The sequence below is a fragment of the Heterodontus francisci genome, unplaced genomic scaffold, assembly GCF_036365525.1.
Source record: "Heterodontus francisci isolate sHetFra1 unplaced genomic scaffold, sHetFra1.hap1 HAP1_SCAFFOLD_52, whole genome shotgun sequence".
Lineage (NCBI taxonomy): Eukaryota > Metazoa > Chordata > Chondrichthyes > Heterodontiformes > Heterodontidae > Heterodontus > Heterodontus francisci.
The window spans coordinates 13,248,460-13,275,876 of NW_027141175.1; the positions used below are offsets into that span (position 1 = coordinate 13,248,460).

Genomic DNA, 27,417 nt, shown 5'->3' on the forward strand with positions numbered 1-27,417 from the left:
CCAATGACAGTGTTTATGCTGGTCTGTGATTCTATTATAAAACTCTTTCCTGTGCTGGGGTCTGGGTTCCACAAATAATTGCTTCATTGGTTGTTGTTGGGTGTTGCTAATGAACTGCAGGAGCAATCATTGCCAGCTGCCATCATGATCTCCCTCAACTGACCCAATCCACACTCTCAATTCCACTCCCCAGCCAGTGTCTGAGACTGAACAAGCCTTATCAAAACCTAGTCGTCCTAATGCACTTTGAGCCAATCTTCCAGCTCCATCACACAGACCGCCTACTTCACCTCGATATCATTTCCCGTCTCTGTTTCTCTCTCAGTTTATCTGCTGATGAATCTCTCATCCATGTCTTGGTTCGCGCCAGACTTAACTATTCCAATCTACTCATCGCTTACATCCCACCTCGCCTCCTCCATAAATGTCAGCCCGTCTAAATCTCTGCTGCCTTTATCCTAATTTACATCATGCCCCGTTCATCCATCATGCCTTTGCTTGCTGACCTACATTGGCTCCTGATCTGGTCATCATGTCATCCTCAAACCCACTGCCATCCACCTCACGTTTCGGTTTCCCAGCTCCACGTTGAAATTATGCCATTTATTGAAACGTCTATAGCATTCATATGTGACAAAAGGGGAGGTGGTCCTAATACTGATCCCTGGGGAACACTGCTGTATACTCCCATCCAGTCTGAGCAACAACTGTTCACAACCTCTCTCTGCTTTCTGTTTCTTAGCCAGTGTCATATCTGCACTGTCACTGCCCCTTTCATACATGGGGTGCAGTTTTCCTAACAAGACAATTAGATGGAACTTGATCACATAACATTTGAAAGTTGACATAAACGACATCAACCATGCCTCCTTCAGCAACCCGCTCCATTACCTCATTGAAGAACTGGAAAGAATTTGTCAGACATAATTTGCATTAACATATCCAGGCTGCTTGTCATTTACAAACCCATGGTTTACCAAAGTATACATGATTTACCCCCAGATTATAGACTCTAAACGTTTCCCGATGTTATACCGACTTTAGAAAGCAGGAACTGCAATAACAGTGCTTACACATTTCTGCCTTTTTGAAGCAGGGTGTAACATTGGTAAATCTGCAGTCATCTGTCACCACCCCAATATCATAGGAGTACTGGAATATTCTGCCCAGTGCCTCTATTTCCACCACTCTTTCCATCATTAGCTCTCACATATCTCATCTAGACCAGCTAAAAGATCGACTTTATTGTGGTAAAGTGTTGGATTTAAAGGGGTTAACTGAATCTGTTCTTTCAGTGCCTGTAATTAATGTCAGTCTCCATGGACCCTAATTGTATCACCAGAGGGTTTCCATCTTCTATTAATAGGGACTCCTTTCAATATGTTATCCGATAGTGTCAGCAGGAGCATAAACCTCGGCACGAACAGGCATCAGCGGCTCCAGAGAGAGGCAGAGGATAGATCAGAATCTGAGAACAATAGATTTCAATGTTGCAGCAATGGGTCAGAATCTGAGAACAGCAGAATGGAATGTTACAACATTGGGTAGGGGTTTATCCGATGTGTTTAACAGTCTATCTGCAGGTTGTGATTGGATACCATTGGAATGGCGATTCGGTGATGCACTTCGGATGATTCAATACATTTACTATCCCATCCTAGCTATTATTGGTGTCCCTGGTAAGTCTCTCTCTTTGTCCAGTTATTAATTATATAACCCTATTTAACTGCATTACTGATCTTGTCATTTAACCTGCCATCCTCGCTGCTGTGATCATTCATGGGAAATTTCTATCTCCAGGTATTAGTTCTATAAACCATTGCTAACTGTATTACTGTTATTTTAATTTACTGTGTCATCTTTGCTGCTGTTGGTGCCCCTGGTAAGTCTCTCCCTGCCCAGCTATTGCATGTGTAAACCACGATTCAATGTATTACTATCCTTGTTATTTAAGTATTGGGGATATTGAAGCCATTGTTGTCATTCCCAACATACACTCTGTTCTCTTTCCAATGAATCAGCCAATATAAGAGCTGAAACCAACAGTTCACTTCCTCAATGATCTTTTTGACCCTGAGCTGAATTCCAAAACCCTATCCTGTCGACAACGACATCTGTAATATCAGCCTTTGTCTTTGTCCATCTGCTCTTTAAACCACAATCCAGTCTCAACTTGTCAATTTGTAAAATCCAGTCTCAACTATCCTAAAGCTATGCTGAGAAGACTCATAGTTACAAACCTGCATTAACCACAGCACATCGAAATCTCTGATTCCTGAATCCTAATTCTCACTAAATCCTGTCTTTCATCACCCCTGAGCACCCTGATCCACAATGATTCCTGGTAAAGTAGAATCATATTTGTAATATTCCTGTTATTGTGTTCAGTTCCCTCTATGACCCCACCCATACAATGAGTCCCATGCACCCGTCTATTTCTCATGGTGCTGCATATTTTTTCCGTTAGATTATTTATCAATTCACTCTGTATCTCTCCGTAACTGCAGTTCTGGGCTCCGTAGAGCCATTGCTGACGAGGCTACAAAGCCTAGAACTTTTAATGTGGTGGTGGATGCGCTGCCAGCCACCAGTGGCTTCTCTACAGTGGTGTTCCGTTTTGAGTATGGCGTTCCAGCAGCATTGACACACATCTTTGAAAGTTGTTCTGTACATGTCCACTCACTGCCTGTGTCAGTCAGCAGCATGAGGAAACCCCTCCAGTGTTATTTAAAAGGACCAGGCATCCAAATTACAGGAGAGGCGATTTTGACTTCCTTCTGCTATTGTAAAGTTAGTGGAGGTGTTGTGAATGGTTTTCTGGAGGTTGTATTGTGAGCTGCTGCAGTCATTCAGGGGGGACAGAGGATTTGGTGCCCCAACTCTGAACGAGGTATCGGGACTATAGTTACAGTGCCTCTGGGTCTGTAACATGACCAACACATGGAACAGTGGCTGCAGAGGGGGTAGGATCTGTAAAGAGGGGGAAGGATAGGGCTCTGCCCTACCCACGCTGGGTTTTCCAAGAGCAAATTTCCTACCTACACCTAACCCAGGTGCGGTGTGTGAGTCGACTCTGATTCAATAAGTAATTGGTCACAGAGCAGTGTCAGCTCCTGCAACATGAACTGGAGCCTCACATCAGGGTGAAGACGATGCTGTCAGTGGCCGTTACGGTCAAATTTTCATTGAACGTCTATGTATCTGGGTGTTTCCAGGCAGGAGCGGATGACGTATCAATTAGCTGACTCCATTAATGTAAAGTTGGTGTGTGAGCATGCCAGTATATCATCTTGGTGAATGTCGATTATCCTGGCAGAATGCTGTTATTGAAAATAACGCATTTCATGACCACTGCATGCCCCACAGCGATTTACACCCAAAGAGTACTTTTTAAAGTGTAGTCTCTCTTGTAATCTATGAAGCACAGCAAGTTCCCACAAGCAGCAATGTGTTAATGATCAGATCTGTTTTTGTGCTGTTGATTGAAGTATGAATATTGACCAGGACACCGGGAATAATTCCCCTCCTCTGCTTCTAAATAGCGCAATGGAATTATTATTATCCACCTGAGAGGACAGACGGGGCCTCGGTTTAGTGCTTTATTTGAATGATGGCACCTCTGACAGTGCAGCACACCCTCAGTATTGCAATGCACTGTCAACCTTGATTCTTGAGATCAAGTCCTGCAGTGATACTTGATCCTAGAAGCTTGTTACTGAAAGGGAAGAGAGCTACAAACTGAGCCACGGCTGACATTGGTCCTTTAATCCAATGTGCTTCTAATTTGGTAACACGGCTGTTTTACATAGAACATAGAACATACAGCACAGAACAGGCCCTTCGGCCCACAATGTTGTGCCGATCCTTTGTCCTCTGTCAAGGACAATTTAATCTATACCCCATCATTCTCCTTTATCCATATACCTATCCAAAAGCCTTTTGAAAGTCCCTAAAATTTCTGACTCAACAACTTCCCCGGGCAAGGCATTCCATGCCTCGACCACTCTCTGGGTAAAGAACCTTCCCCTGACATCCCCCTTATATCTCCCACCCTTCACCTTAAATTTATGACCCCTTGTAACGCTTTGCTCCACCCGGGGAAAACGTTTCTGACTGTCTACCCTATCTATTCCCCTGATCATCTTATAAACCTCTATCATGTCACCCCTCATCCTTCTCCTTTCTAATGAGAAGAGGCCTAGAATGTTCAGCCTTTCCTCGTAAGACTTATTCTCCATTCCAGGCAACATCCTGGTAAATCTCCTCTGCACCCTCTCCAAGGCTTCCACATCCTTCCTAAAATGAGGCGACCAGAACTGCACACAGTACTCCAAATGAGGCCTTACCAAGGTCCTGTACAGCTGCATCATCACCTCACGGCTCTTAAATTCAATCCCTCTGCTAATGAACGCTAACACCCCATATGCCTTCTTCACAGCCCTATCCACTTGAGTTGCAACTTTCAATGATCTATGCAGATAGACCCCAAGGTCTCTCTGCTCCTCCACATGCCCAAGAACCCTACCGTTAACCCAGTATTTTGCATTCATGTTTGTCCTTCCAAAATGGACGACCTCACACTTTTCAGGGTTAAACTCCATCTGCCACTTTTCAGCCCAGCACTGCAACCTATCCAAGTCCCTTTGCAGACGACAATAGCCCTCCTCGGTATCCACAACTCCACCAACCTTTGTATCATCTGCAAATTTACTGACCCACCCTTCGACTTCCTCATCCAAGTCGTTAATAAAAATCACAAACAGGAGAGGACCCAGAACTGATCCCTGCGGCACGCCACTGGTAACTGGGCTCCAGGCTGAGTATTTACCATCTAAGACCACTCTCTGCCTTCTATCAGTTAGCCAATTCTTAATCCAACTGGCCACATTCCCCACTATCCCATGCCTCCTGACTTTCTCCATAAGTCTACCATGGGGGACCTTATCAAATGCCTTACTAAAATCCATGTACACCACATCCACTGGTTTACCCTCATCCACTTGCTTGGTCACCTGCTCAAAGAATTCAATCAGGCTTGTGAGGCAAGACCTACCCCTCACAAAACCGTGCTGACTGTCCCGAATCAAGCAGTGTCTTTCCAGATGCTCAGAAATCCTATCCCTCAGCACCTTTTCCATCAACTTGCCTACCACCGAAGTAAGACTAACTGGCCTGTAATTCCCAGGGTTGTTCCTATTCCCTTTCTTGAACAGGGGCACAACATTTGCCACCCTCCAATCACCTGGTACCACCCCCGTCAGCAGAGAAGATGAAAAGATCATTGCCAACGGCTCTGCAATTTCATCCCTTGCTTCCCATAACATCCTTGGATATACCCCGTCAGGCCCGGGAGACTTGTCTATCTTCAAGTTATTCAAAAACCCCAACACATCTTCCCTCCTAACGAGCACTTCCTCGAGCTTACCAGTCTGTTTCACACCGTCCTCTTCAGTAATACACCCCTTCTCATTCGTAAATACCGAAGAGAAGTACTCATTCAAAACCTCACTTATCTCTTCCGGCTCAACACACAGTCTCCCGCTATTGTCCTTGACCGGACCTATGGTCCCCCTGGTCATCCTCATATTTCTGACATACGCGTAAAAGGCCTTGGGGTTTTCTTTTATCCTACCCGCCAAGCATTTTTCATGCCCTCTCTTAGCTCTCCTAATCCCTTTCTTCAGATCCTTCCTGGCCATCTTGTATCCCTCCAAAGCTATGCCTGTGCCCTTTTTCCTCAACTTTATATACGCATCCTTCTTCTTCCTAACAAGACTCTCAACCTCTCTTGTCAACCACGGTTCCCTCACATGACCATCCCTTCCCTGTCTGACAGGGACATGCTTATCAATGGCCCCTACTATCTGCTCCTTGAAAAAGTTCCACATTTCGACCGTGCCCTTCCCTGCCAGCATATGCTCCCAACTTATGCTCCTCAGTTCCTGCCTGACAGCATCATATCTACCCTTCCCCCAATTGTAAACCTTGCCCTGTTGCACATACCTATCCCTCTCCATTACCACAGTGAATGCTACAGAATTGTGATCACTATCTCCAAAGTGCTCGCCCACCAACAGCTCTATCACTTGCCCTGGTTCATTACCTAGTACCAAATCCAATATTGCCTCCCCTCTGGTCGGGCAGTCTACATACTGAGTCAGAAAAGCTTCCTGGACATACTGCACAAACACTACCCCATCCAAACTATTCGATCTAAAGAGTTGCCAATCAATATTTGGGAAGTTGAAATCCCCCATAATTACTACCCTGTGACTTCTGCTCCTTTCCAAAATCTGTTTCCCAATCTGCTCTTCCACCTCCCTGCTGCTATTGTGGGGCCTATAGAAAACTCCCATCAAGGTGACTGCTCCTTTCCTGTTCCTGACCTCAACCCACAGTGCCTCAGTCGGCAGATCCTCCTCGAAAATTCTTTCAGCAGTTGTTACACTATTTCTAACTAACAATGCCACCCCCCCACCTCTTTTACCACCATTCCTAATCTTCTGAAAACATCTATAACCAGGTACCTCCAAGAACCATTCCTCCCCCTCACCTATCCACGTTTCAGTGATGGCCACAACATCGTAGTCCCAAGTGCCCATCCACGCCTTCAATTCACTCACCTTATTCCTGATGCTTCTTGCGTTGAAGTATACGCACTTTAACCCTTCTCCGTGCCCATCTGTCCTCTGTGACAGTGCTACCTTCCCCAATACCTCACTACACTCTTTGTCTTTCTGAGTGGACCCACTGGTCCCTGGATTACAAGTCCGGTTCCCATCCCCCTCCCAAACTAGTTTAAACCCTCCCGAACAGTACTAGCAAACCTCCCTCCCAGGATATTGGTGCCCCTCTGGTTCAGATGCAGCCCGTCCTGTTTGAACAGGTCCCATCTTCCCCAGAATGCAGTCCAATTATCCAAGAACTGGAAGCCCTCCCTCCTACACCATTCCTGCAGCCACGTGTTCAGCTGTGCTCTCTCCCTATTCCTAGCCTCACTATCACGTGGCGCCGGCAACAAACCAGAGATAACAACTCTGTCCGTCCGAGCTTTCAGCTTCCAGCCTAACTCCCTAAACTCACTTCTAACATCTGTGCCACCCTTCCTTCCTACGTCGTTGGTGCCAATGTGCACCACGACCTCTGGCTGCTCCCCCTCCCCTTTAAGGATCCTGAAGGCGCGATCACAAACATCACGGACCCTGGCACCAGGGAGGCAACAAACCATCCGTGCGTCTCGCCTGCGCCCACAGAACCGCCTGTCCGTACTCCTCACCATCGAGTCCCCGATGACTAGTGCTCTCCCATTTTCCCTCCTTCCCTTCTGAGCCACAGTTTTGTGGTACATTATCAAACACATTTTGGAAGGATAGGAATATTGGGAAAGTTGAGGCAGGAACAATCATAGAATCAAAGAATAGCATTGCATGGAAGGAAGCCATTTGGTCTATCAAGTCAGTGCTGACAATTTTGAAGAGCTTCCATTTTGTACCACACCGTGGCTCTTTCCCAGATCCTTCCATTTTTTTCTCGTTAAGATATTTATCTAATTCCCTTTTGGAATCCGCTATTGAATCTGTATCCTTTAGCCTATCAGACGATACATTGAAAATCCGAAACAACCATTGCATTAAAAATCCTCGTGTCGCCTCTGCTTCTTTTTTACCATCGCCATAAATCTTTGTCCTCTGATTAACGGCCTCTCACACATTGGAAACCGTTTCACTTTATTAAATTGATCTAAAACCTCTATAATGTTAGATATATCAGTCAGGTCTCCTTTTAAGTTTCCCTGCTCACAGGAGAACAATCCCAAATTTCCAACTGTAATCCCTCATCCCTGGAAAAGTTCCAGAAAAACTCTTCTGTCCCCTCTCCAAAGGCTTCATGTCCTTCCTAAAGTGTGGTTCCCAGTATTGGACACAATGCTCCAGGTGGAGCTGAACTAGTCTTTTCTATATATTTACCATAACATGCTGACGATTCAAACCTATGTGTCTATTAATAAAGTCTAGGGATCTATTTTCTTGGTTAACTGTTTGTTAACCTGTCCAGCTATCTTCACAGATTGCACACAAATACCCAGGTCTTTCTGTTCTTCTCACCACCTTTAAGGTTGTGCCATTTAGCTTGTATTGTCACTCCTCATTCATCGGTAAGCATCTCACCCATCAACTTCTCTAGTGCAATTAGGTATGGGTAATAAATGCTGGCACAGCCAGCGACACATACGTCCCATGAATGACGAATATAAATAAAATCTTCCTACAATGTATCACCTCACGCATCTGCCATGCCAATTAAATATTATGAAGACTAAAGCCAGTGTTTTCAGACCCAGCAAGAAACGTTTCCTAGCTCACGACTCCATCCCTCTCCTTGTCAACTGTCTGAGACTAAAGACAACTATTCCCAACCTGGTGTAATAGTTGACCCTGCGATGAGCTTCCGGCAAAATATTCACATTTATTTACACCTCCGTGTCATCAGCCAAATCTCTCAATCTCTCTGCTCTTCTGCTGATGAAACACTCCCCCTTGCCTGTGTTACCTCTATACTTGACTATTCCAACACACTCCTGGCTGTTCTCCCACATTCTACCCGCCATAAACTTGAGGTGATCCAAAACACTGCTGCCCATGTCCTAACACACACCAAGTCCTGTTCCCCGTCACCCCCTGTACCCTCTGACCTATATTGGCTCATGGTCAACAACACCTCAATTTTAAAACTCTCAGCCTCCTTTTCAAATCCCTAATTGCTTCACCCCTCCCTATCTCTGGAATTTCCTCCAGTGCTACAACCCACGGAGATGTCGGCATGCATCTAATTCTGGTCACATAAGCATCCCTACCATTGATGGCCGTGCCTTCAGCTGCCGAAGCCCTAAGCTCTGGAAGAGAAGAGCAGAATTTCTTCAAGGTAGGCATTCCTGGAAGAGAAGTGGCAGTGAATCAAATACTAAAATAAATGCAAATGACTGTGGATGTTGGGACTCCGAAGGGTGAAAGGAAAGTTCTGGAAATACACAGCAGATCTGGCAGCATCTGTGCAGAGAACAAAGTTGCTGATATCCCAGGTAAGTGACCCTTCATCAGAACTGGTAAACGTTAAAAATGTAACAGCCTGTCATTTAATTTCTCCCTTCTCTGTTCCATCACAACCCTTCCTTCTTGTTCTTCTACACCCTTCTCCTCTTTCATTTGCTCAAAGACTGTTACATTTCTAACGTTTACCAATTCTGAAGAAGTGCCACAGACTTGAAAAGTTAAGTCTGTTTGTCTCTTCACAGATGCTGCCAGACCTGCTGAATATTTCCAGAACTTATTATTCTCATCCCTAAGCTCTGGAATTCTCTCCCTAAATCCTAAATAGAGTAAGTTGCATAGAGACCAGTTTTAGGGAGTGCTGCTTGTACAGAGTACTCAATACACTCGTTCCTACATCGCCCCGTCACCACTTGCTTCTTTGGGCAGCACGTGGCTGACAGGGGGTAAAGCGGCGCCGCCGCTAACTAACGGCTGAATGGGGGTTGGTGAGGGGATGTGGGGAGTAAGAAGTCAGAGAGCGTTGCGCAGAGGAGCGGAGAAAAGTCGGTCAGGGTGGAGGGGGGAAGCAGCAAGGCCTGGAGCAAGTGATGAGGTTTGGGGGGAACAAAGCAAGCTGCGCATGGGGGAGAGCAACCAGTGTGGCAGGAGCTAGTAGCTGTGTTCGGGCGAATTAGCCCTTGTCAGTCATCTAAACGAAGCGCAATAACGAACTGCCAGCAAATTTTATAATCTGCCTGATTCCAATGATCGGGGTGTCAATTCACGATCAAACATGTAATTCATTTTGTATTTAATACCATGGAAATATTCCATGGATCTGAGGATTACAGTGAGTATCCAGGCATATTACTGGGCTTCCAACCAACTTAATGTAAGGTTAGTTTGCTAGAACGATCTCGCGATAGCATTTCGCGTGATACATTAAGCCATGCCAGCATTAATCCAGGCAGCTGTCTGAACGTCGCAGACACTGACGTTCCATTTGAAGTGCCTGCATTTGCGCATGTGCAAGTATTGCGCCGCCTCGTGGTTGCGTTGTCAGCATTTGTTAAATTCCCTTTTGAAAGATCGTATTAAACATGTTTCCGCCATGACTTCAAGTAGCGAATTCCAGATCCCAACAACTCGCTGTGTAAGAAAATTCTCCTCATTTCTCAAAATCCTCATGACTTTGAATTCTATATTAAATATCCTCTTACCCTTCACTACTGTAAAGAAAATAATCCCAACTTCTCCAATCCCTCCACATAACTGAATTCCTAGATCAGTGGTACAATATGATTAAAATTCTGTTGTTCCATGTATCATTTACTGGCATGTGTAGGCATGTTTTACAGAGATTTAACATAACTTCCGAGTCTTTATTTTCTATGTCTCTATTTATATAGAACAGCATCTGATATGTTTTGTTAACTGCTTTGTTAACCTGTCCTGTGACCTTCAATGATTTGCACTCCCAGGTCTCTCTGTTTCTGCAGTCCCTTTACAATTGCAACATGTAGCTTGTGTTGTCTCTCTGCATACATCCTTCTAAAATGCATTAACTCACACATCTGCTGTGACAATTCAAAAGTGTGATGATTGAAGCCATTGTTGTCAGTCCCTACTCCGAACTTCATTCCCTAGCTGCTGACTCCATCCCTCATTGTGGCAACTGTGTGACAAAACCAGACTGTTCACACCTTGGTGTTATATTGGATCTCGATATGAGCTTCCAACTACAAATACGCATCTTCACTAAATAGAAATAGGCCAAATGGCCCATTGTGTTCTTGCCTGCCAAAATGACCCACACCCCTACACCCAAAACAGAACCCCACCTTCCAGCATTTGGTCCGTAGTCCTGCAAGTTACAGCACTTGAGGTGCAGCAAGGCAATTTTTTCCCCTTATCTTCCCTCGAATCATTCGACCATCTGGTTAAAATGTATGCCCCCTCATCACTGACCTCTCTGCTAAGGTGAATAGACCCTTCACCTCCACTCCATCCAGGACATTCAAACTTTTCTACATTTCAATCCAATCTCCCCTCAGCCTTCTCTGTTCCAAGGAGAACAGCCCAGCCTATCCAATAATTCCTCAATGCTGCATTTTCACAATCCTAGCAATATCGCCTTCAATCTCCTCTGTATGCTCTCTAATTCAGTTACATCCATTCTGTAATGAAGTGACCAGAACTGCACACAGTACTCAAGCTGTGGCCTAACCAGTGAGTTATACAGTTCCAGCATAACCTCCCTACTCCTATATTCTATACCACGGCTCATAATGGAAAGGATTCCATATGTCTTCTCAACCACCTTTTCAATCTGCCCTATTGTCCTTCAGGGACCTGTGAACATTCATCCCAAGGTCCCTCACTTCCATTGCACTTCTCAGTATTTTCCCATTAATCATGTATTCCTTTGCCTTAGTTGAAAGAATGTATGAAAGTGTGAGGTAATCCACTTTGGTAGGGAGAATAAAAATGAAGATTATCATTTAGATGGAGAAGGACGACAAAATGCTACAAGTACAGAGGGATTTGGATGTCCTTGTGCAGGAAACGGAAAAGTTTAGTATGCAGGTGCAGCAAATAATTAGGAAGCAAATGGAATTCTGGCCTTAATTGCTAGGGAGTTGGAGTGTAAAAGTAGGGAAGTCTTGTTGCAACTGTGCAGGGTGTTGGTGAGGCCACACCTGAGTACTGCGTGTAGCTTTGGTCCCCGTAGTTACGGAAGGATATACTAGGCAGTTCAGAAAAGGTCCACTCGGATGATTCCTGGGATTAAGGGGTTGTGCTATCAAGACTGGCTAAACAGGTTAGACGTTTATTAATTGGAGTTTAGAAGAATGAGAGGTGATCTTATAGAAACATATCAGAATCTAAGGGGGCTTGACAGAAGATATTGAGAATATGTTTCCACTGGTGGGGGAATCTCGAACTAGGCGACAGAGTTACAGACTAAGCGGTCACACATTTAATACTGAGATGGTACGGAATATCTTTTCTCAGAGGGTGGTGAATCACTGGAATTGTCTAGCTGAGAGAGTGGTGGAGGCTAGGTCACTAAATGTATTTAAGGAGGAGGAAGGTAGATTTTTGAAATCTCGGGGAGACGAGAGTTATGTGAATCAGGTCTGAAAGAGTACTTGGGGCCTGGGTCAGATCAGCATGATCTTATTGAATGATGGGGCTGAATGACCTACTCCTGCTCCTATTTCTTATGTTTTTATGTACTTATCGGTACCTCATTCTTCAAAATGTAGCAGTCAGGGACTCTCTCTGCTTCTCTTTCAAACTGAGCAGCCTGTGCTAACTTTCGCAATACCAGGTCGGCTCACTGAGCCTCAGCTGGGGAAAATCCATTTAATTCATTCCCTGGGTCTCCTAACTTTCCAAAGCAAGTCTCAGACTGACAGACCTGGTCATTTGCCTGCAGTGCCACTGCAGTCTGCTTTGAAGGAACTAATTTGATCTTGGCCTGACCCATTGCACTTTCCGGGTTTCTGCAGGAGACCGTTTCCTGCCACTGCTCTGCCTCTCTCACCTCCTGCGGTATTTCTTTCTCTACTTGGCGGCAGGGGTGGGGTGGCTGCCACCTTCATCCTCCACAGCTGATTACCGAGGAGCAGGCCAACCCCGTCCACAGGCAAACTAGGGACAATCCCTATTGTCCCCGCTTCCGTAATTAGGTCGCACTCCAGGTGTACTCGGTGTACAGGTGCAGGCATACACTGCCCTCAAACATCATTTACCACCATTTTGGTGTTCACTGCACTCTCAGTTAAAAAGGGGTCTGGTGGCCCTTGTGTTGCTAAGAATCACTATGAGCTTGCTTGCCCCACTCGAAGGGTTTGAAGTTACTTTCCCTTCAAATACCAAACCCTGATAACCTTCAGGAATACTATCAACTTTTCCTGCACTGGCCGTCGAAAGCTTCCTGGGTTTCACCCTAATGGGATTCAAACCCACAGCCTGTTCCGTGTTTTCCATCAGGCCCTCACCTGCACTGAGCAGCTGTGCCCTGATTAAGGCTACCGGTTTCCACTTTAAGTGCCAGCAGCCAGATTTTGAATGTCATGCCTTGTTACAATGGAAGCACACAAGTCTCTGGGTCTCACCCTTGCTCACAGCACCTTCCTTTTTGGCTGGAGGAGGGCCCCTTGTGTCTCCTGCTGATATTTCTCTCCCAGGACTGCTTTGGCGGATATCACCTTCCCACCCTTTGTCCTTTTCAGATTTTTAGGGGTGATTTCCAGGTAGGAGCAGGCGCAGTGTCCAACATAATGTCGCAGATGTTGTAATAAAGTCGTTTATATGCAGGAAGAGGCCAGTCGACCCCTCCATGCCAGTTCTTCGTGGAACAATCCAGTCAGTCTCACTCCCCCACGCAATCCCCGATAAGTTCATTTCTTTCAGGTGCCCATCCAGTTTCGTTTGGAAATTATTGATTGTCTCGGCTTCTACCAACTCATGGTCCGTGAGTTCCAGGTCAGTACCATCCACTGTGTAAAAAAGTTCTTCCTCATATTCCCCCGTATCACTTGCCCGCAATCTTTCGTCTGTGCCCCCTTGTTCGTGTTTCTGCAGTTAATGGCAACAGATTTTCCTTGTCTATCTTAATTAAACGTATCATAATCTTGTACACCTCTATCAAACCTCCTCTTAATCTCCTTGCTCCAGGGAAAACAACTCCAGGTCAAACTAACCCTGTAACTAAAATCCCCATCCCTGGAACGATTCTGGCAAATCTCCTCTGCACCCTCTCAAGGACTTTCACATTCTTCCTAAAGTCTGGTTACCAAAATTGGACACAGTCCTCTAGTTGGGGCCTTAACTCCATGCAGAATCAGAATGTGGCTCCTCGTAGATAAAGAAAACTCCCCTCCAGACACAACTCATGTTTCTACACCCCCAACCCACCTCCTGCAGCCAAGCAACCTCATGCAATTAACATGTCAATAACATGAGAAATGGAGTCACCAGGAACATCGTGGAACAGAATATCGGTCTGATGAAGCATTGCCTCCAATGTCTGAACCTCTCGGGGGGAGCCCTCCAGTACACACTGGAGCAGGTGTCCAAGTTCATGGTGTTCTGCCGCACCCTTCATATCATCACCATCATGAGGACACAGGAATTGGCACCAGGAATCCTGGGCTACCTCAGGAGGTGGAAAAGGAGGAGGCCGGGAGTATGTTTCCTGGACGCCTTCGACCCAGACAGGCTGTCGGAGAGTCCCTGCTAAGAGTTCAGTTCCCACAGGACAACTTCCCTTTCTCGCCATAAATCTCCTATTCTCCACTGCTACATCCATCTGAGACGCCCAGTGACAGTGTCCAATTGGTCACCATCCTCCAATAAAAACACCAACAAAAACCTTTCCGTGAACATCTTTATCCAAGATCACATCCAATTATACATACAAAACTGAAATATTCCCCATTGTCTATTCCATTAGAGACTGTCTTGTGGGTTCGCAAGACTTGCCTACTGCTCTTATACGGTGTTTCTCCAGTAGCTGCAACATGGCTCGTGGAAGACTGCGTACTTACACTGGGGGAGACTGCAGAAAGACTTTAGGATTTTCTTTAAAGTTTGCTGCCAGTCTCTTTGCGTACTCTCTCTTTGTTTCTCTTATTTGCTTTTACACTTCACCTCTGAACCTTCCATATTCAGCCTGGTTATCCATTTTATGATCGATCTGACATCTGTCATAAACACACTTTTTCTTCTTCATTTTCAACTCTGTCTCTTTTTTCATTCATTGACCTCGAGATCTGTTTGCCCTACGCTCCCCCTTCGAGGGAATATACCTTGCCTGTGCCCGAACTACCTGCTCTTTGAAGGTAACCCATTCTTCAGCTACTGTTTGTCCTGTCAAAGTTTAAGTCCAATGTCTTTGTCCCAGCACCATTTTTACGCCATTGAAGTTGGCTTTCCCCTAATTCATTATTCTCCCCCTGGATTCTCATTTTTCCTTTCTCAGAGTCAACCATATGATGCAATGATCTCTGTCTCCTAAATGTTCTCCTACTGACACTTGATCCACTTGGAACAGCTGATTCTCGAGAACCAGGTATAGCACTGCCTCCTTTCTCGTTGGACTAGCAACATACTTTTGTCGAAGATTTTCCTGAACACGCTCCAGAAACTCTTGCCCTCCTCTGCCCTTTACATTACTACTATCCCAGTCCATAATTGGATAATGAGTGTCCCCAATTGTAACTACTATATAATTCATGCAACTTTCAGTAATTTCCTTTCAAATTTATTCCTCAACGTCCTTCCCACGAGCTGATTGCCTAAAGAGAACACTGAACAATGTAACTGCACCTTTTATGCTTCTTAACTCCATCCAAGTAGATTTTGCCCTTAACACACTCTCCCCCATCCCACCCTATCACAGGCCTTGGTGAGACCTCATCTGGAGTATTGTGAGAAGTTTTGATTGCCTTATCTGAGGAAGGATGTTCTTGCCATGGATGGGGTGCAAAGAAGATTTACTGGACTGATTCCTGGGATGGTAAGATTGATGTATCAGGAGAGGTTGGTTCGACTGCACTCGAGTTTAAAAGAATGAAAGGGATCCCATAGAAACATATAAAATTCTAACAGAACTACACAGGTTAGATGCAGGGAGCATTTCTTATTTTTATTTCAGATTGCCAGCTTCTGCAGTATTTTGCTTTTATTTCAGATGCAGGGAGGATGTTCCCAATTGCTGGGGAGCCAGAACCAGGGGTCACAGGCTCACGATACGGGGTATGCCAGTTAGAACAGAGATGAGGAGAAATTTCTTCACTCAGAGGGTGGTGAATCTGTCCAATTATCTACCGCAGAAAGCAGTGGAGGCCAAGTCATTAAATGTATTGAAGAAGGAGATCGATATATTTCTTAATGGCAAAGGGATCAAGGTATGTTGGGAGAAAGCGGAAACATGGTACTGAATAAATGATCAGCCGTGATCTTTTTTGAATGGCACAGCAGGCCCGAAGTGCCGAATAGCCTACTGCTGCTCCTATCTTCTAACTTTCTATGTTTCCACCATGTTTTCAGGCAGTGAATTCCACATTTTAACAACTTGCTCTGTAAGACATTTCTCCTCATTAGACCTCTGGGTCTGTGTCAATTACCTCAATCTGTGTCTTCTTGATACTGAACTTGCTGACATTAGAAACAGATTCACATTAAATACCCTATCAAAACTCTTCATGACTTTGAACTTCTATATTACATCTCCACTTACCCTTCACTGCTCTTCAGAGAACAATCCCAGATTTTCAAATATCTCCACGTAACTGAATTCCCACATCCCTGGTACGATATGATAAGAATTCTGCGGTTCCATGTATTATGTACTGGGGTGTGCCGTAGTGTTTCATATAGATTTAGCATAACTTTCCAACTTTTGTTTGATATGCCCCTATTTATAAATCCTAGGATCTCATATGCTTTATTAACTGCTTTTGTCACCTGCCCTGTGACATTCAACGATTTGCACGCAAACTCCCAGGTCGCTCTCTTCTGATACCCCCTTTTCAATTGTAACATATACCTTGTGTTGTCTTTCCACATACATCCTTCGAAAATGTATTACCTCACACATCTACTGTTCCAATTAAATATCGAGAAGATTGATGCCATTGTTTTCAGATCCCGTTCCCAACTTTATTCCCTAGCTACCGACTGCATCCCTCTTCCTGGCAACTGTGTGAGACTAAACCAGATTGTTGGCAACCTTTGGGTCATTTTTGACACCGAGATGAGCCTTCACTAAAATAGTCGATGTCCACCAAGAAAATCAGAGAAAATTCATAGAAAATCATTGAACTGAAACAGCACAGAAAGAGTTCACGTGGCCCATCGTGTCTGTGTCGGTCAAAAAACGATCCACCCATTCTAATCCCACCTTCCAGAATTTGGTCCCGAGCGCTGAACGTTAAGCTGTAGAGGTGCATATCGAGACTCCGTTTTAAATCAGATTTGGGTCTCTGCCTTTCAGTCAGTGAGTTCCAACACCGCCCCCCACCCCCATCCCCCCCCCCCCCCACCACCCTCCCCCCACCATCTGGGTTATTCTGTTTCCTCAATAACACTGTACTCTTTCCAGCAATCACTTTCAAGCTATGCTCCCTGGTCACTGATCTCTCTGCATGTAAATAGGACCTTCACATCCACTCTCTCCAGGCCTCTAAATTCTCACCTGGGCCTTCCGTGTTCCAAGGAAAACAACCCCAGCCTATCCAATCTTTCTCCATAGCTGCATTTTTCCAGTTCCACCAACCTCCTCGTAAATATCCTCCAAACGTTCTCGAGTGTAATTACATCCTTTCTGTAATGAGGTGACCAGAATGGCACACGGTACTCAGGTTGTTGCTAACTAATGAATTGCACAGTCCCAGCATAACCTCCATGCTCTTATATTCTACACCTCAGCTAATAAAAATGAACGATTCCATATGCCTTATGTTACGACCAATGCGGGGGGAGTGCACTGTTAAATCAGTCCCACTTCTCCACAGGGCACAGCCTATCAATAATTTTTCCCACCTACTGAAACAACCAACCAGATCCTCTAATTGTTACCAGAGTAAAACATACCATCTTTAATAAACAACAAAATTAAACTTTGTTCTTAAACAAGTCTTAACCAATAAGGAAGTAAACATATATGCGAAATGAAATATTAAAGCCCTGTATTTTACCATTGCCCTCACGCACACGCATATGCATCCAACAAAGAGTTCACCACAAGTAGGGATTTTTGTTTACAGCTGTTACAAAGGAATAGAAAGAATTAAAAAAAAAAGTAGACTGCAATAATCTGGAAGGAAGTCCTTTGTTTTGACGAGGTGTTCCAAAGTCAAATTGTTGGCTGGTACTCGGAAACGTTCCAGGCGAGGTCGCTGAACAGTTTGTTTGGGTAGATGTTCAAAGCAATTCAACTGCAGAAGGCTTCACATAGGTCTTACAGCAAATGTGCAACAACGCAGGTTTCAGTACTCAAACATTTGATGCAAGGTTCTTTTGAAGTTGGTTGGTTTCTGCAAAAGTTCAATGTTTCTTCAAAATACAGGAGGCAACAGTACAACTTCATACCCGCTTTTGCTTTTCAATAGCAGGGATTCTTCAAAGAGATGCAACAGGAGTTTTCTTTCTCTTCCGATCTTCTATCAGGTCCAAAGCAAATTCCAACTGCCGATTTTAGTAAAAAGAAAAGCGACATCTTTGAACAATTCAAAGTGATAGCAAAAACAGATCAGCAACAATCCTGTGACAGCTATATGTCGTGGTCCGTCATTTCCTTGTAATCATCTGTCCCTTCAGGTTAGAACTCCCTGTGTTGTTAACCTGAAATCACATGTGCTCCAGCAAAAGCTTGTTTACTGGTTAACGTTCAGTTGAATTTCCTTCAAAAGAAAACACCCAACGTTCAGACTCTTCCGTTTTAAAATATAGATTCCAAGTTTTAACAAAGAAATATGGGCTCTCACAACACTTCTTGCCCACCTTATCTACCTGCCCTGATACATTCAGGGATCTGTGGGCATTTAGTCCAACGTCATTTACTTCCTCTACACTTCTCAGTATTCTCCCAATTATCGTGAATTCCGTTGCCTTGCTTGACCTCCCCAAATGCATCACTTCACACTTATGCAGGTTGAATTCCATTTACCACTTTTCTGCCAATTTGACCAGACCATCAATCTCTTTCTGCAGTTTACAGCTATCCTCCTCGCTCTCATTCAGGCGGCGTTTTCCCCCTTATGTTGTGTACAAACGTCTTGAACATGCTCCTATATTTATAGCCAAATTGCTTACATATACCACAAAAAGGGAACCAGTACTGAGCCCTGCGGAACACAAAAGGAAACAGCCTTCCAGTCGCCAAAACACCCATCAACAATTACCCGTTCTTTCCTGCTACTGAGCCAATTTTGCATCCACCTTGCTGCATTTCCCTGGATCCCATGGGCTTTACTTTTTGGATTAAGGAGACCATTGCAGTGCTGGAGAAAAAAAGGGGGGCGGTGGCAGCATTGATTAAGGATAACTTGCAGTGCTGCAGAAAAAGGATGTCCCAGAGGGTCCGATGGCGGAATCAATTTGGCTAGAGATAATGAAATAAAAGGTGCAGTTCCATTGCTCGGTGTTGCCTATAAGCCACCAACTATTGGTAAGAACCTGGAGGACCAAACTTGCAAGGAAATTAGAGAGTGGTGCAAAAATTATAGGGTAGTTTTAATGGGAGGCATTCATTCTCCAAATATAGACTGGAATAATAGTACTGTAAAGGACAGTGAGAGGCAAGGGTTTCTGGAGTGTGTTCAGGATTTTTTTCTGCAATGGTATGTTGCTAGTCCAACGAGGAAGGAAGAACTGCCAGACCTGGTTCTTGGGAATTAGGTGGACCCAGTGGAACAATTATCAATAGGAGAGTTTTTAGGGTATAGTGATCATTGTATCATAAGGTCTAGGCTGAATTTGGGAACAGGACAAAGAGCATTCCGGGTTCAGAATAATTAATTGGGATGAGGCCAACATCAAGGGGGCATGAATGGAGCTGGGGCGAATCAAGTGGAATCAAAAGCTGACAGACAAACTGGTACCTGAACAATGGGATACGTTTAAAATGAGACAGTTTGGACACAGTTAAGGTATGCTCCTTCGACGGGAAAGGTAGGATAAACAAATCCAGAGCTCTCTGCATGACAAAAGAGTTAGAAAGTAAGATAAAGGAGAAAACATGTCCTTATGACAGATGACAGGCAGAAAATACTATTGAGAACCAGGCTGAAAATAGAAGGTCCACAGTGAAAGTGAAAAAGCAAATAATAGAAGCAAAGAAAGAGCATGTAAAGCAACTGCCAGCTGGCATTAAAGGGCATCACAAAGTTTACTATAGGCATATAAACCCTGGAATTGTTGAAAAAGGTGTGAGGTCAGACACTAGAGGGGCTTAAATTTGATAAACAGGAACTATTAGACAGGTTGTCTGCACTTAAAGTAAATAAAGCAGCACTACCGGATGTGATGCATCCAAGGATACTAAGGGAAGTGAGGGTGGAAATTGTAGAAGCACTGGCTATATTTTTCATTCTTTCTGAGACTCGGGGATGATGTTGGAGGACTGGAAAATTGGAAACGTCACATCCTTGTTCAATAAAGGGTGTACAGATAAGCATAGCAACTGCAGACCAGTCAGTTCAACTTCGCTGGTGATGAAACCTCTAGACAAAATCATTCGTGACAAAATCAATAGTCACATAGATAAATGAGAGTTAATTAAGGAAAACCAGCATGGATTTCTTGAGGGAAATTGTGTTTCACAATCTTGCTGCAGTTTGTTTGAAGTGGTAACAGAGAGGGTTGGTGAGGGCAATGCTGTTGATGTGGTGTACAGCGATTGTCAAAGGGCATTTGATACAGTGTCACATACCAGACTTGTGAGCAAACCTTTAGCTCATGGAATAAAAGGCATAGTAGCAACATGGATATGAAATTGGCTGAGTGACAGGAAACAAAGAGTAGTGTGAAATGGAAGTTTTTTGGTTTGGAGCACGGTTTGTAGTGGAGTTCCCCAGGGATCAGTGTTGAGATCCTTGCTTTTCCTGACATATATTAATGGCCTTGACCTTGTGAGGAGGAACATTTAGAACTTCAAAAGGACATAGACAACTTGGGGAAATGGGCAGACAGGTGGCAGATGAAGTTCAATGCAGAGAAATGCGCAATTCATGTTGATTGGAAGTACGTGCACAGACAATACATAATACAAGTACAATTCTAATGGGGGTGCAGGAGCAGAGGGACCTAGGTATATATGTGCATAAGTCATTGACGGTGACAGGACAGGTTGAGAGACCGGTTAATAAAGCATGCAGTAACTCGGCTTTATTAATAGGAGCATAGAGTGCAAGAGCAGGAAGTTCCATTCAACTTGTAATATACACTATTTTAGCCTCAGCTGGAGTATTGCGCCAATTCTGGGATCCTGACTTGAGGAAAGATGTGAGGGCATTGAAGAGAGGACAGAGAAGATTCACGACAATGGTTCCAAGGATGAGGAATTTGAGTTCAGAAGACAGAATAGAGAAGTTAGGACTGTTTTCCTTGGAGAAAAAAAGGGTGAGCGGTGATTTGATAGAGGTATTCAGAATCACGAGGGTTCTGGAAGGAGTAGATAGAGAGAAACTGTTCTCACTCGTGAAAAGATCGAGAACGAGAGGGCACAGATTGAAAGTACTTGGTAAGAGATTTCAAAGTGACATGAGGAAAAGCTCTTCTCGACGCAGCGAGTGGTTAAGGTTTGGAATGCGCTGCCTGGGAACGTGAAGGAGGCAGGTTCAATTGAAGCATTGAAAAGGGAATTAGACAGTTATATGAACTGTAACAATGTGCAGGGTTACGGGGAGAAAAAAGGTGAATGGAACTGAGGAGTTGCTCTTTCAGGCAGCCGGTGTGGACTTGACGATCCGAAAGGCTTCCTTCAGCACTGTAACAACTGTGTGATTTTGTGTGCTGTAACCTTTCTGCTATGTGGGAGCTTGTCAAACACAGTGCTAAATTCCATGTAGACCACATCAAATGCACTATGCTCAGAAATATTCCTTGTTTCTTCTTAAAATAATTCAATCAGTTTAGTCAAACAAGATCTTCCCTTCACAAATCTATGCTGATTATCCTTGATGAATCTATTCCCTTCTAAATGGCAGATTATCCAAACTCTCAGAAATGATTCCAGCAATTTGTCCACTACTGAGCTTAGACTAACTGGCTTGTAATTATTTGGTCTATCCCTCGCTCTCTTTTTCAACAGAAGTACAACATTAGCACTTCTCCAAGCCTCTGGCACGACACTTGCATCCAGTGAGGACTGGAAAATGATGGACAGAACTTACGCTATTTCCTCCCTCGATTCTTTTAACAACTTCGGGTACATTTGATCCGGTTCTGGTGACTTATCACCTTTCAAGGATGCTAATCTCATTCATACATCATCCTCTCTATGCTTATCACATGCAATACTTCACACTCCTCTTCCTTATCTAAAATATCTGAATCATCCCCCTCTTTTGTGAAGATAGATGCAAGGTATTCATTAAGAACCATACCACATCTTCCCTCCCTACACATATGTTACTTTTGTGCTCTCACATGGGCCCTACACTCTCCTTATTTATCTTCTGACTCCTTATGTATTAATGAAACATCCTCGGGATCATCTTGATTTTGCTTGTCAATATTCTTTCACGCCCTCTCTTTGCTTTTCTAATTTCCTTTTGGATCACATCCATCCACCTTCTATACTCCTCTCAGCTTTCTGGTGTACTGAGTTCTCATTGTCGACAAATATTTTCCTTTTCTGCATTATCTTACCCTGTAGGCTCCTTGACATCCAGGAGGTTCTAGAATTGGCCGTTCCACACTTTTTCTTTTTGGAATGTTTACCTGAACCCCTTGAATCTTCCCTTTTAATGTCTCCCACTGCTGTGACACTGATTTGCCTTCTAGTAGCTGTTTCCATTCCACTTTCGCTAAGTCACTCCTCAGTTTAGTAAAATTGACCTCGGCCCATTTGAGAACTAGCATTCCTTTTTTGTCCTTGCCCTTTTCCATAATTATAATCAAACTGACTGAATTATGATCACTGTCACCAAAGTGCTCTCTGACTGCCACACCTTCCACTTTCCTAACTTCATTTCTTAATATTAAGTCCAAAACTGCGCCCTTTCTTGTTGGGCTTGCTACATACCGGCCGCAACAAACTTCTCCTGAATACTGGCCAAATAAGGTCGCTGTAACTTGGCCTGACTTCGCCCCTGCCTCGGCTCCTCTGCCCAAAACCTTTATTCAGGCCTTAGTTAGCTCTAGACTTGATCATTCCAATGCCTTCCTGCTGATCTCCCACATTCTAATCTCTGTAAACGTCAGCTCATCTAAAATTCAGCTGCTGTTGTGTTCACTCCCATTAACACTCTCACGCTGATTCATCTATCACTGCTGTGCTCGCTGACCTACATTGGCTATCGATTAAGACACGTCTTAAATTTAAAATCCTCATCCTTGTTTTCAAAATCTTCCATGGCCTCACTACTCTATGGGCTGGATTTTATGGATCCCCATGAGGTGAGGACTTGCATACTGGTCCTGATGACCATATCTCACTCACCTTGCGTCCTGGTTCCAACGCTGGGCCTGGGTCCAAGACCTCTGCAGTACTGACAGTGGCCAAAACCTCCAGTGACAGTGCCAATACTGCTGAGCTGATTGGCTAGCAATCAGACTTGGAGGCGGGAATCCCATCTTTAAAGTGGCTTGCATACTGATGTGAGACACGGAGACAAAGAAAAAAAATGGAACTCTCTGTGTCGGGGGTGTGGCACGAAAAGGCCGAGCTGGTGTTACCATCGCCTTTCTGGACCAGCACTGGGAGTCCCACTTCCCACACATATCCAGTCCTCTATCACTGTAATCTCCTTCCGCCCCACGACACATTAAGATATGTGTTTTCATCTAATACTGGCCTCTTGAGCACCCTGGATTTTAATCTCTTCACCATTGATGATCGTACTTTCAGTTGCCTGGGCCCTAAGCTCCATAATACCCTCTCCACACCTCTCCACATCGCTTTCTGACTTTAAAACACTCATTAAAACTCTTTGATCCAGCCTTTGACCATGTTACCGACAGTCCTCTAATGTCACTCCGTGTTTTATTTTGCTTTATAATGTGCCGGTGAAGCATCTTGAAGCGTTTCAATGCATGAAAGGTGCAATATCAGCACATGTTGTTATTGTTGTTTCTGCCCATTCCACCGCCCTGTCTCTGTCCTCCTGAATTCCATTACTATCTTCCTCACTCTTCACTGTACTTTCACGCTTCATGACTGCTGCAAATTTCGACAATGTGGGCTGAAGCCCGAAGTCTAAGTCATTAATGTATATCAGAAACATCAGTGGACCTCGTATCGAACCCTGGGGATCAACACAGTATATCTTCCTCCAGTCTGACAAAAAGACATTCACTACAGTGTTGATAAAAGACCTCATGAAATATGTTACTGTCCTCATCAATATTTACCGGGGTGGGGGGGGGGATGATTTATTATAAACCTATTATTACTGATGTTTAATTTAATCCTCGTACTTAATTAACTTCTCAATCAACTTCTGATTCCAGCTGAAATCCCTGTGTTTTTATTCAATTTCCCAATCTTACTATGGTTCTTTAATTTAAACCCAAGGCTGAATTTAATGGTCCCTGTGAGACAGGATAAGCGGTGGCGGGGCCCATAGAACTTTGGCTAAGACAAGCTTCCCATCCAGATGTCAATTGAGGCCTTTAAATGGAATTACACGAGCGGTTGGCGGGAGCCCACCACTTGTGCAATCTACCCAGTAAAACAAGGCTGCCTCCCTGCATAATTGGGGAAAACCTCTTCTATAGGTAATCTGTGGCCCATGGATGGATCCCCGAAGCAGAGACTGCTTCTCCGATAAAAGCCTATGCATTCAATAAGCACCCTTTTCCACCTTCCAGGAGCTACAGGACTGGCACCGGCAACCTCACCACACTTACCTGGAGTCTGGGACCTCAAAGCTGCTCCCGATTCCAGGACTGATGTACTACCAGCAGTGGCCCCTGCTCCCTGACTAGCCCCAGCTGCAAAAATTCACTTACCTGGGGTCCAAGTCTCCAGCGATGTTACTGCTCCCAGGACTGGTCTTATACTGAGAGTGCCCCCCCCCCCCAATGTCCTTACAGGTCCAGTCGGCAGTGCCACACTTACCTTAGTTATGGGTGTCCACTGATGCTCCCAGTCCCAAGCTGGCTGTAGTACCGTCTGTGAGGCCATTCCCGGACTGATCCTGTCTATCCCATCACACCTGTCTGGGATCTGACCTCCTGTGAACGTCCTGGTCCCAGGTCATATGTAATCCTGGAAATGGGCCCCGTCCTTGACTGGTTCTGAAACCCACCACACTTACCTCGGGTGTGGGGCTCCATCAATTCATCTGTTTCCAGGCCTGGTGTGGTACAAGCAGTGGGCCCCACCCCCACGCCCACCTGAAGCCCCTACACGTTCTGGTTATGGGACTCCAGTGATGATCCAGGTCCCAGGAGTGCAATAGGTCCAGAAGTGGCCCCAGCTCCCTGACCAGCCCCAATGACACTAAAAACTTGCCTGGTGTCAAGGCTGTGCAGCAGTGGGCGTAGGCTCAGGTCTAGTGTTGTACCAGCAGTGGCCCTCACTACCTAACAGGTCCTGGCGACCATCCCCCCCACACACTTACATGGACTCTGGGACTCCAGCAATCATTCTGGCCTTAGGCCTGGCGCAGTACTGGCAGTGGCTCCCATTTACTTCGTCTGGCAAGAAGTGTCCTCGTCATCGTTACCTGAGATGCTGTATCTCCAGGTCTGGTGTATTACGGACAGTGGCCCCAACTAGCTGACTGTCCCTAGTGTGTTTGCCATATTTATCTGTGCTCTAGGCGTCTAGAGATTGCCTTTCACCAAGGCCTGGTGCAGTACTGGCAGTTATGCTGCTGCCAGTGGCCTTGCCGATACTACTGAGCTGCTGGCCTGAAATTGTTCAACAGCTTTGGCAGCGTGATCCCCATAATTATAGTGATGTGGAGCACGGAACCAAGCAGTTAATTCCCCTAATGTCATTGAATTTCTGCTGGTGGGGACGCCGAATGCCAGGACGGGAATCCCCTCGATCTTCTGGTCTGCTATCAGGAACCAGCTGGCTCCACTAAATCCAACCCCCACTCTCTCCAGCAGAAGTCACTGATACAATAATTAGATACATACTGAATGTGGCAACAAGTATGACCCGAACACCATCAAACTGTTGTTTTTAATCCCAACCTGATGTATTATTTCTTGATAATTTCCCTTGTTTACAGTCAACTTGTGATGATTGCGATTATTTGTTTTTTTGATTTTTCAGCGGATTCATTTCCAATCATTGCTTTTAAATCACTGAATTCCGTGTTGTTTATCAATTTTCTATACAGGAGCCAAGTGCTGCAGATGCTGAAAATCTGAAATAAAAACATAAAATGCGAGACAAATTCAGCAGGTCTGGCGAGAGAAACAAAGTTAATGTTTCAGGGCGATGACCCTTCATCAGAACTGAGAGAGATGAGCGATGGAACAGTTTTTAAAGCAGGCAATAAACGGAGGGAGGGGAGGATTATGATCAATATCGGGTTTAAAAAATTCAATATCATCCAATTGTCATTTAATCTGTCCTGCCTTCCACCTGATTACAGATCTTCCCATTTGTTCTTTCAGGTCCAATCATTCCGACAGATTACAGGATACAGGAACACATTTGTAAATCGCAAACATTCCTCAATCAAACTGGTAACTTTTCTCCCAGCCTGATGTATAATTTCCCTATTTACTTCCCTTCCTCACAGTCAACTTGCTGACGATTGGGATCCTGTCTCGGGGAAAGTGCGGTCTCTCCAAATGTGTCACTCGGTACCTGATGGCCATGTCAGTGGCGGATCTACTGGTCATTATCCTCGACCTGATATTGAGACACATTCCAATTATTTATAAGGAACAGTTTCAGTTCCTGCAGTCCATTCCCGTTTGTAATATCCATGCCGTCCTGCTTTATGCAGCCACTGACTGTTCTGTCTGGTTCACCGTCACTTTCACCTTTGATCGATTTGTGGCCATTTGTTGCCAGAAACGGAAAAGTAAATATTGCAGTGAGAAAACGGCGGCTGTGGTTCTGGGAACAGTGACTGTGCTGAGCTGTTTAAAGAACACCACCTGGTATTTTATGCTAGCAGGTTGGTATTTGCTGTGAAACGATCCCTGGTTCTGTCGGGTAACATTCGACGCTCAGATCTCTCGGGTGTGGGTAGCAATCGAGTTCTTCCATCACATTCTAACCCCGGGGCTCCCATTTGTCATGAGTCTGCTGCTCAATTCTCTCACCGTCAGACAAATCTTAGTGAGCAACAGAGGACGCAGGAGACTCCGGGCTCACAGCAGTGTGGAGAGTTGCAGAGACCCAGAGATGGAGAGCCGAAGGAAATCCATCATTTTACTGTTAGTTATCTCGGGGAATTTCATCCTGTTATGGGCAGTGTTAATGGTGTATTCGATATGGAGCCGGATGCAGTATTTGACGGTGTCTGTGTCTGTATCTCCATTTCTACCTATGCAGTTTTTGCGGTCTGTGTCTGTATCAATGCCTCTTTTTCTGCAGGAATTGGCTTTCATGCTGCAACTTCTGAGTTGCTGCACAAATACTGCGATTTATGCCGTGACCCAAACTCAGTTCAGAGAGCAGTTGAAGAATGTGCTGAAATATCCCTTTACCACAATTATTAAATTCGTTCACTGA

At 44.7% G+C, this 27,417-nt stretch overlaps 1 pseudogene; it reads left to right on the forward strand.

The window, feature by feature from the left end:
• Window positions 1-1,498: 1,498 nt before the first annotated feature.
• Window positions 1,499-27,417, forward strand: LOC137362416 (probable G-protein coupled receptor 139; annotated as a pseudogene).